At 43.7% G+C, this 11,054-nt stretch overlaps 1 long non-coding RNA gene across 1 annotated transcript; it reads left to right on the plus strand.

Annotated features, from left to right (window-relative positions):
- Nucleotides 1-276: 276 nt before the first annotated feature.
- Nucleotides 277-2,106, plus strand: LOC130266946 (uncharacterized). The gene is made up of 3 exons (XR_008843018.1): nt 277-761; nt 1,276-1,738; nt 1,918-2,106. It is a non-coding gene; the product is annotated as an uncharacterized LOC130266946 (long non-coding RNA).
- Nucleotides 2,107-11,054: the final 8,948 nt, after the last annotated feature.

Below are 11,054 nucleotides of genomic sequence, written 5' to 3' on the forward strand. Positions count from 1 at the left end.
TATATTATATAAATAATTATATATATAAAAATATAATTTATATATTATTTATTTATATATTTAAATTACATATATATATTTATTTAAAAAAATTTGAAATATATTTAAAAATAAAGGGTTTTTTGGTTTCTATTTGGTTAGTGGCTGAGCTTTTTTAATAAATAATATTAAAAAATATAAACGTACAAATATATGTAAGGATATATTTATATACATAAACTAGAAATTAATTTTTGTAATATGTGCATAATTATGTGCATAATAAATTATAAAAGTGTAGTATATATTATAATGTAAATTGCATTGTAAATTTATTGAACAATATATGTAATATATATAATATCAAATATGAAAAGGAGTAGAAATTAAATATTAAAAATAGGTGTAAGTTTTCTGTATTTAAAGGGGTTTTTTTTTTTTGTTTTTATTTGGTCAGGGGTAGGGAGTTTTTTAGTTGTGGTCGGGCTTTTTTTGGGGCATTTTGTAGGATTGGGACTCTCCTTTTTGCCCCGGGAGCTCGAGGCTGGCCCGAGCCTGTGGCCTCTCCCGCAGGTGAGTGTGACACGGTAGAGAAGGGAGCCAGGCAGTGCTCTGGGACTTTGAATCTACCCAACTGTTTTCCAAATGTATTTGCAGAGATTCAGCTGTGGGGAAGCTGCAGAGAAGGCTGCCTGGCACAGCCCCCCAGAATGGGCCTCCCCCGACTGGGCTCCCGCAGAGGATGGGGCAGTTGCAGCCCCCTGTCATTCCTGTGAGATTTGGTAAGTCTGGGGAGGGGTTTCCTGACTGTCCCTGTCTCCAAGCGAGCCGTGCCTCGTTGTCCAGAAGCCCTGCCTGGGCAGCCCGGCCCGGCACAGCTCCATTCCCTCTCCCGGGCTCACCGGAGGGATGCAGAGCCACCAAAGTGCGGGTCAGGCTGGAAAGGGGCAGGTGGGGCCTGCGGCCACAGCAGGGGGAAGGACAGGAGGCAAAGCCTCTCGACCAGCCCTGGGCCCAGCCTGCCCAGGAGAAGCTTCCGAGAGGCACCGGGGCTCTCGTTTGCCCGGAAAGCTGCAGCCGTTGGGGCAGGGCTCGGGCTGTGACCTAGCCCCTGCAGCACTGCAGAGAAAAGAGGCACGTGATGGCCCACGGGGTCGGCTGCAGTCCTTAAGAGCAGTGCCTGCTTTCACCACTGCCTTTTGCTGCCTGCAGAGATCTGTGCTGAGGGTTGGCAGCTCCTGCTGGGGCAAGAGCTGCATCTTCCAAGAGACAAAGCTGCAGCATCTTCCTCCCCAGGGACTGTCTCCATGCAGGAAGCAGCACAGGGGACTGGCCGAAGGGCTCGGGCTGGGACACGGCCCCAACAGGAGCAGCCCTGGCACACTGACACGGGAGGATGAGCCCAGGTGAGGAGCACGGGCCCAGCGTGGCACCAAGACAGGCATCTCCTGTGGGTTATGTGGGGCTGTGCTGTGCACCCTGGGGATGCTGACTGACCCCCTTTGTGCCGAGACAGAGGAGATGCTGCTGCACCACGTCCCCAGGAGAGCCCCTGCCTCCTTCTGCTCTCAGGGATGGGACTGGGAGACGCCTCCACGCCGAGAGTGGCACTTGGCATGGCTTCAGTCCCCAGTGGAAGAGGCTGGGCTCCCCGCTGCCCAGAGCTCCTGGTTAGGGACACCCACGCCTGCGCCTGGCTCAGAGTCCAGGGTGCACTCAGTCCGGATCCAGCCTCGAGATGTTCCTGCTGCAGCTGCAGGTGAGCTCAGCTCTCCCTCAGGGACACCTGTGCCTGTAACAGCTCCAGCCCATGGAGCCCCTGCACGAGAGCTGTTCCTGGTTCTCACAGCTCCTGCTCCTGCACCCCTTGCTCACTTACTGCTCAGGATATCTGAGGGCCCAGGTGATTTCTGTTCCTTCTGCTTGTTTCACTTGCAGGTGTTTCCCAGTCCAGCTTGCTGAACCTCCAGCTCTGACTGTGGCACGTTCTTCCTTCCAGCTCTGTGTCTGAGATGCTGCACTTGATGGCTGCTCCAGTTCCTTCCAGCTCTGGGTAAATAACTGGTGTCTCTTGTGTAATCTGTGTCCGTGTTCTGTCGTTTGTGTCCATCTGTGTTACCTGTGTCACATCTCCATGCTTTATCAGCATCCTTCCAAGCCATGGTAGCCAGACTCTACTCGCAACAGGTTCGCGCTGAGTTTGGGGAAATTTGGGGGATTTTTTTGAAGTTTGGGGGGTTTTTAGGGGTTTTTTTGGGGTTTAGCCCACCGCTGACCCTGTCCCTCCCCTGTCAGTCCCCCTGGGATGCTCCCCCGGCCCCGCCCCTGCCCTGCCCCAGCCCTGGCTGCGCGCCCACCCGCACATCGCCGCCTTGTGGGCACAGTGCGGTACTGCAGCCGCTGCCGAGCACTGCCAGGGCGCCGGCTCGGGGGTGGCTGCAGTACCGCGCTGTGCCCACAAGGCGGCAGCACTGCCGCCCTTCCCACGCTCGCAGCCGCGCAGCCACGGCCGCTCTCGCAGCCCGAACTCGGCGTCACCCTCCCCTCTATTCACACACACCCCCTGCTCCCCGCTCCATCCGGGCAGGGCGGGGACGCCTCAGTGTGAAAAACACGGTTCACGGGTCTGGGAGAATTACAAGGTTTAATAAAAAAGGCAATAGGAGACCTGCATGAAGCCAAGGGTTAAAACGGCCGGGTGCTTGGCATGCTGCCCGGAGCACACGTGCTGTGGGAACATCCCTGTAAATACGTTTCACAATCCATCCATTTGTTACATATTCATAGACAGCACGGCCACCCCTTGGCTCCGCCATTTTAGAGCGTGCCTGTTTTTTGGCTTGTGGTTTTATCCTTCTCCCTTTTATTTTGGGTGGTGGTCCAGCCGGTGAGTGTTGATAATTGTCAGCTGCAGGGGTCCCCATCACGGGCTGTTGTCTTTGAGTAAGCGGGGAGTTTAAGCACACTATCTCTAAAAAATCCCCCCAAAAATATCTCCCAAAACCCCCTCAAAAATCCCCCCAAAAAAACCCCAAAAAACCCTCAAAAAACGCCCAAAAAAATCCCAAAAATATCTCCCAAAACCCCCCCAAAAATCCCCAAAAAAACCCCTAGAAGCACACCAAAAAAAATCCCCCAAAATCACTCTAACCTGGCGGCCAAAGGTGAGAAAAAACCCCAAAAAACACCCCAAAAATGTCCCCAATAATTACCAAAAACTCAAAAAAAATTCCCCCCCAAAAAATCCCCAAAACTGCCAAATAAATTCCCCACAACCCCCCAAAATATTCCCAAAAATCCCCCAAAAATTACCAACCCCGCCAAAAAAAATTCCCAAAAAATCCCCCTAGAAACACCCAAAAAATCACCAATACCTGGCAGCCAAAAGTGAAAAAAACTTCCAAAACTAACCCAAAAACACCCTAAAAAATCCCCAAAAATTACCAAAAATATTCCCAAAATCACCTTGACCTGGCGGCCAAACATGAGAAAAAAACCCAAAAACACTCTAAAAAACAATAAAAAGCAAAAAATATCCCCAAAAAGATCCCCAAAATTTACCAAAACCCCCAAAAAATTGCCAAAAAAAAAATCCCCCAAAAAATCTCCAAAAATTCCAAAAGAATCCTCAAAAATTCCGAATAAATTCCCCAAACCCCCCCTGAAAATCCCCCCCAAAAAAACCCAAAAATTACCAAAAGCCCCCCCAAAAACTGCCCAAAAAAACCCCCCTAGAAATACCCCCCCAAAAAAAACCCAAAATCACATAACCTGGATGCCAAAGGTGAGATAAATACCACCCAAAAACACCCCAAAAATATCTCCAAAAAATCCCCCAAAAATCTGAAAAAAATTCCAAGAAAATTCCCCCAAAAATTCCCAAAAACCCCCCAAAAACCCTCCAAAAAACCCCAAAAAATTTCCGAAAAAACACCCCAAATATATCTCAAAAAATCCCCAAACAATCCGAAAACAATTCCAAAAAAATTACTAAAAAAATTCCCCCAAAAATTACCAAAACCCCCTGCAAAAAAAAAAAAAAAAAAAAAAAAAAAAAATCCTGAAAACACCCCAAAAAACCACCCAAAACCACCCCAAAAAATCCCCCAAAAAACCCCTAAAAAATTCCCGAAAAAACCCCCAAAAAATTACAAAAAAAAATCCCCCCAAAAATTCCCCCAACAAAATCCCCGCAAAAATTCCCCAAAATTTACCCCAAAAACCCCAAAAATCACCTGGACGTGGCCGAAAAAGGTGAGAAGAAACCCCAAAAAACTACCCAAAAAACCAGCCAAAACCACCCCAAAACACCCCCAAAAATATGCCCAAAAATTACCAGAAACCCCCAAAAAAATTCCAAAAAACCACCTGGAGCTGGCAGGCAAAGGTGAGAAAATAACATCCAAAAACTACCCAAAAAACACCCAAAAAACATCCCCAAATATTACCAAAAAGCCAAAAAAAATCTCCCCCCCAAAAAATCCCCCAAAAAACCCCCAAAAATCAGCTGGAGCTGGCGGCCAAAGGGTAGAAAAAAAACCCAAAAAAACGCCAAAAACCCCCCAAAAATTACAAAAAAAGAGAAAATCCCCCCCAAACACCCACAAATTTACCAAAAATATCCCCAAAAAAACCCCAAAAATCATCTGGAGCTGGCGGCCAAAGGGGAGAAAAAAACCCCCCCAAAATACCCAAATGTCCCCAAAAACATACCAAAAAAAATCTCCAAAAAATCGCCAAAAATTAAAAAAAAAAAAAAAAAAAAAAAAATCCCCCAAAAAATATCCCCCCAAAAATCCCAAAAAACCCCAAAACCACCCAGAAAATATGCCCCAAAAAATACCAAAAACCTCCCGAAAAATGATCAAAAAAATCACCTGGAGCTGGCAGGCAAAAGTGAGAAAATAATCCCAAAAACTACCTAAAAAACACCCAATAACACCCAAAAATATCCCCAAAAATTACCAAAAACCCCAAAAAAAAAAAAATTCCCCAAGAAAATCCCCAAAAAGTCCCCCAAAATTACCAAAAATATCCCCAAAAAAAAACCCAAAACCACCTGGAGCTGGCGGCCAAAGGAAAGAAAATAACCCCAAAAAACCCTCAAAAAACCCTAAAAATACCCCCAAAAAATCCCCTAAAATTACCAAATCCCCCCCAAAAAATCCCAAAAAACCCCCCTAGAAACACCCCAAAAAAATCCCCCAAAATCACTGTAACCTGGTGGCCAAAGGTGAGAAAAAAACCAAAAATCACCCCAAAAATTTCCCCAAAAATTGCCAAAACCTTAAAAAAAAATCCCCAAAAAAATTCCCCCAAAAATTCCTACAAACATCCCAAAAAATTTCCCACCAAAAATTCCCAAAAACCCCACAAAAATCCCAAGAAAGTCTCAAAAAACCCCAAAACCACCCAAAAAATATCCTCAAAAAACTACCAAAAACCCCCCAAAAATTATCAAAAAACCACCTGCAGCTGGCAGGAAAAGCTGAGAAAAAAACATCCAAAAACTTACCAAAAAACATCTCCAAATTACCAAATGCCAAAAAAAAAAAAAAAAACCCCAGAAAATCCCCCAAAATTACCAGAAACATCCCCAAAAAAACCCCAAAACACAGCTGGAGCTGGTGGCCAAAGGGGAGAAAAACCCTTCAAAAAATCCCCCAAAACCCCCCAAAAATTACCAAAAAAATTCCCCAAAAAATCGCCAAAAATTAGAAAAAAATACCCCCCAAAACTCCCAAAAACTCCAAAAAATCTCCCCAAAAAAATCCCAAAAAACAACTCAAGAAATCCCCCAAAAATTACCAAAAATATCCCCCAAAAATCACCTGGACCTGGCTGCAAAAGTTGAGAAAAACCCCAAAAAACTACCCAAAAAACCAACCAAAAACACCCCAAAAATATCCCCAAAAATATCCCCAAAAATATCCCCAAAAATTACCAAAAACTCAAAAGATTCCCCAAAAATTTCCAGAAACATCCCAAAAAATTTCCTTCAAAAAATTCCCAAAAACCCCACAAAAAATCGAAAAACTCCCCCAAAAAACCCCAGAACCACCCAAAAAAAATCCTCAAAAAGTTACCAACAACCCCCCAAAAATTATATAAAAAACACCTGAAGCTGGCAGGTAAAGAGAAAATAACACCCAAAAGCTACCCAAATAACACCCAAAAACACCCAAAAAATATCCCCAAAAATTACCAAAGAGCCAAAAAAAATCCCCCCAAAAAAACCCCAAAAATCACGTGGATCTGGCTGCCAAAGGAGAGAAAAAACACCCCAAAAACCCCAAAAACATCCCCAAAAATTACCAAAATCCCCCCAAAATTCCCCCAAAAATCTGCAAAAATTACCAGAAAAATTCCCCAAAAAATCGTCAAAAATAAAAAAAAAATCCCCAAAAAAATCCTCCAAAAATTCCTTAAAAGACCCCCAAAATTCTCAAAAAATCCCCCAAAACACCTCAATAAAACCCCAAAAAAATTCCAAAAATATCCCCAAGAATTACTGAAATCCCCCCAAAAAATCCCAAAAAATAATCCCCATAAAAAAATCTTAAAAAATTACCAAAATTATCCCCAAAAAAAACCCAAAAATGAGCTGGAACTAGCGGCCAAAGGGGAGAAAAAAGCCCAAAAAACTACCCAAAATCCCCAAAAATTACCAAAAAAATTCCCCCCAAAAATAGCCAAAAATTAGAAAAAAATCCCCAAAAAATTACCCCAAAACCCCCCCAAAAAACTAAAAAAACCTAAAAAAAACCCCAAAAAACATCCCAAAAACATCCACAAAAATTACCAAACATATCCCCAAAAAAATCCCAAAAAATCAGCTGGAGCTGGCGGCCAAAGGAAATTAAAATCCCCAAAATAAACCCCAAAATTACCAAAAAAAATCTCCCTAAAAAAATCACCAAAAATTAAAAAAAAAAATCCCCAAAAAAGTCCCCCCAAAAATTCCAGAAACCCCCCCAAAAGTCCTCAAAAAAAACCCTCAAAAAAACCCAAAAAACATCCCAAAAATATCCTCAAAAATTACCAAAATTTCAAAAAAAATTGTCCAAAAAACAATCACCAAAAGAATCTTCAAAAATTACCAAAAGAATCCCCAAAAAATCCCCAAAAAACCCCAAACGACATCTTAAAAACATCCCTAAAAATTACCCAAATACAAAAAAAAAAAAAATTTCTCAAAAAAATCCCAAAAAAATCCCCTAAAATTACCAAAAATATCCCCAAAAGAACCCCAAAATTCACCTGGAGCTAGCAGACAAAGGTAAGAAAAAAACTCCAAAAAAACCCGAAAAATCCCCCAAAAATCCCCCAAAAAATCCTCAAAAATTACCAAAACCCCCAAAAAAATCCCACAAAACCCCTCTAGAACACCCCAAAAAAGTCCCCTAAAATCACTATAACCTGGCAGCCTAAGGTGATAAAAAAACCCAAAACCACCCCAAAAATGTTCCCAAAAAAATCTCCAAAAATTCCAAAAAAATCTCCAAAAACATCCCCCAAAAAATTTCAAAAAAAATTCCAAAAGAATTCACCAAAAAACATCCCAAAAAAAACCCCTAAAATTACCAAAACCCCCGCAAAATATTCCCAAAAAAATCCCCTAGAAACACCCGAGAAAAACCCCTAAAAATCACCATAACCTGGTGGTTGCTCCCTAAACCCCAAAAAAATTACTAAAACATTTCCCGCAAAAAATCCCCAAAATTACCAAAAAACCCTCTAAAATTACCAAAACTCCCCAAAAATCCCCCCAAAATTACCAAAAAAGTCCTCAGAAAAACCCCCAAAAATCACCTGGAGCTAGTGGCCAAAGGTGAGAAAAAAACCCAAAAAAAAACCCCAAAAAACCCCAAAAATAGCCCAAAAAAATTCCCAAAACCTCACCAAAAATCCCAAAAAATCCCCCCAAAAATCTCAAAAAAAAAACTCCAAAAAAAATCCAAAAAATATCCCCCAAAATTGCCAAAAAACCCCCAAAAAATCCCCAAAAAGTTGAAAAAAAATCCCCCAAAAAAATCCCAAAAATCAGCTGGAGCTGGCAGCCAAATGGGAGAAAGAACTCCAAAAAACCTACCAAAAAAACCCCAAAAAATTACAAATAAAAATGTCCAAAAAATTGCCATAAATTAAAAAAAAATCCCCAAAGTAATCCCCCCCAAAATTTCCCAAAAACCCCCTAAAATCCCAAATAATCCCCGAAAAAATCCCAAAGAAACCCCAAAAAACCCCAAAAACCACCCAAAATATCCCCCAAAATTACCAAAAACCCAAAAATAATTAAAAAAAAAAAAAATCCCCCAAAAATCCCCAGATATTTTAAAAAGTATCTCCCCAAAAAATCCCAAAAATCAGCTGGAGCTAGAGGCCAAAGGGGAGAAAGAACCCCAAAAAACTACCTAAAAACTCTTCAAAAATTACCAAAAAAAATCTCCAAAAAATCGGCAAAACTTAAAAAAAAAATAAAATTCCCCCAAAAATTTCCAAAAACCCACCAGAAATCCCAAAAAATGCCCCCCAAAATTAAAAAAAAAAAATCTCAAAAAACCCCCAAAAACATCCCAAAAATATCCCCAAAAATTACCAAAATCCCCAAAAAAAATCCCCCAAAAAATCTCCAAAAATCACCAAAAATATCCCCAAAAGAAATCCAAAAACTACTTGGAGCTGAAAGCCAAAGGTAAGGAAAAAAACCCCAAAAAAATCCCAAAAATACCCCCCAAAAAATTCCCTAAATTTACCAAACCCCCCAAAAATATAAAAAAAAAAAAACACTAGAAACCCCCCAAAAAAATCCCCCAAAATCCCCATAACCTGGCAGCCAAAGGTGAAAAAAAAGACCAAAAAACACCCCAAAAAACCCATTAAATTAACAAAACCCCCCAAAAAATTCCCAAAAAAACCCCCTAGAAACATCCCAAAAAAACCCCTAAAAGTCACCACAAGCTGGCAGCCAAAGGTGAAAAAATCTCCAAAAACACCCCAAAAATATCTCCAAAAATCCCCAATAACTTCCCCAAAAATATCACCAAAAATCCCCAAAATATTCCCCAAAAAATCCCCAAAGCTACCAAAAAATATCCCCCAAAAAAATCCCCAAAAAATTCCAAAAACCCCCAAAAATAAAAAAAAAATCCCAAAAAAATTCCAAAAAACCCTCAAAAAATCCCAAGAAAATATACCCATAAATAATCCCAAAACATTCCCAAAAACCCGAAAAAAAATTCCCTAAAATCACAAAAAGATTCTCAAAAAATTTACCCCCCAAAAATCCCCAAAAAATCCCCAAAATTACCAAACCACCCCCCAAAATTACCAAAAATCCTGAAACAAATTCCCAAAAAAATCCTCCAAAATTACCAAAAATATTCCCCAAAAAAAGCTCCAAAAATTAACTGGACCAGGTGGCCAAAGTGAGAAAAAAAAACCCCAAAAAACCAGTCAGAAACACCCTAAAAATATCCCCAAAAATTATTAAAAATGGCTCAAAATGATGCCCCTTTCACGCCACTAGTAGAAATAGGCACAATACCAAAAAAACCTGTACCTGTTCCGTTTTCAGACTGAAGCAACAGGATATTCCTGGCTTCTAGTGCAGCAGGGAAGGGAAATGTTTGGGTAATCACGTCTTCATTTAAAGATTTCTTCATGAAAGCCATCACTGCCCTCAATCGGGACATCCACCACACCCTGGGCACCTAAAAAATGAAGAAATGAAGAGGATCCAGACTAGCAGGAAAAACAACAGAGGTAGAATGCAACACTCCAAGAATAGACGGTATCTTTTTAATTTATCAAAAGCTCGCTGGCAGCGCCGGAGCGGCGGGTTTGGGGGGTGCCGGGGGAACCTCAGCGCGAGGAAATCCCCGCACCGCCCTCCCGCGCACGGCCGGCGGCACAGGAGCCCCGGCAGCAGCCCGGAGCAGAAGCGGCAGCGCCGTGCAAGGCCCCAGCGCCCGCCCCGATGCCGCCGGGTGCCCGAGCCCCACACTCCGCCCACCGAGGGAGCGGCGGCACCGCTTGCACGGGATCGGCTGCCGGCACCGGCAGCAGTCGAACCGGAAGCACTGTCACGTTAGCGACCGCACGTCAGCGGCCCGGGCTCCGCCCACGGCCCCGCACGTCATCGGGTCGGCCCCCCCCGCATCACAGCCGTGGCCACGCCCCCCGCGTTGCAGTGACGGCCACGTCCCCAGCGTCACTGCTGCGGCCCCGACCCTCCCGTCACGGCCGCGGCCCGCCCCCCCCGCGTCACCGCCTCGCCACGCTCCCGTGCGTCATAGGGTCGGCCCGCCCCTCCATTTCATCGGGTCACCCCGTCGGCCCGACCACTTTCATCGGGGCGGCAAAAACTGTCCCCTATCACACGGCAGAATGGCCGCTGACATACTGTCCGGCAACACGTGACTATGTAGTAGCAGGCACACTTGTCCAGTACCACGCGGCCGCGTTGGAGATGCCATACTGTGTGCTGGGCATGCTTTCTCCTTAGCGTTAAGCACACTGCAGTGCTCTTCCGTATGCAGTGTTTAAACCGTGCATTGTAAGCTTACATAGTGCAAGGTATTCTCGTATGCTTCAGGGCTTTTAACAGCAAAGTGCACATGACAGGCGTGTTTTGGCAGCAACAAATCCATCAGCAGAGTGTTCTGTGCTAGCAGGAGACGACACTTCAGATCGCTTAGAGAGAAATCGCCGAAGGCTACATAGCGCGAACAAGGAAGCCACAGAGCCCCGGAGTGCTCTTCGCAGCGTAGCGCTTGTCAGTGACTAGGGGGATGAAGCAGGATCGGCGTCAGTTTGCTTTGCTACTACATGACTGTTCATGAAGCAGCATTCCATGGAACAGATCCATGATGCAGAGAACTCATTTCTAAGTGTAGTGCAAAGTGAGAACTACTGTGTGCTATGCATGCTTTCTCCTTAGCGTTAAGTACACTGCAGTGCTCTTCGCTATGCAGTGTTGAAACAGTGCATTGTAAGCTTACAAGAAGCAGGGTGATATGGTATGGTACAGAGAGTTTGACAGAAAAGTGCACACGCCAGGCGTGTTTTGGCAG

The sequence above is a fragment of the Oenanthe melanoleuca genome, unplaced genomic scaffold (genome assembly GCF_029582105.1).
Source record: "Oenanthe melanoleuca isolate GR-GAL-2019-014 unplaced genomic scaffold, OMel1.0 S365, whole genome shotgun sequence".
Taxonomy (NCBI): Eukaryota; Metazoa; Chordata; class Aves; order Passeriformes; family Muscicapidae; genus Oenanthe; species Oenanthe melanoleuca.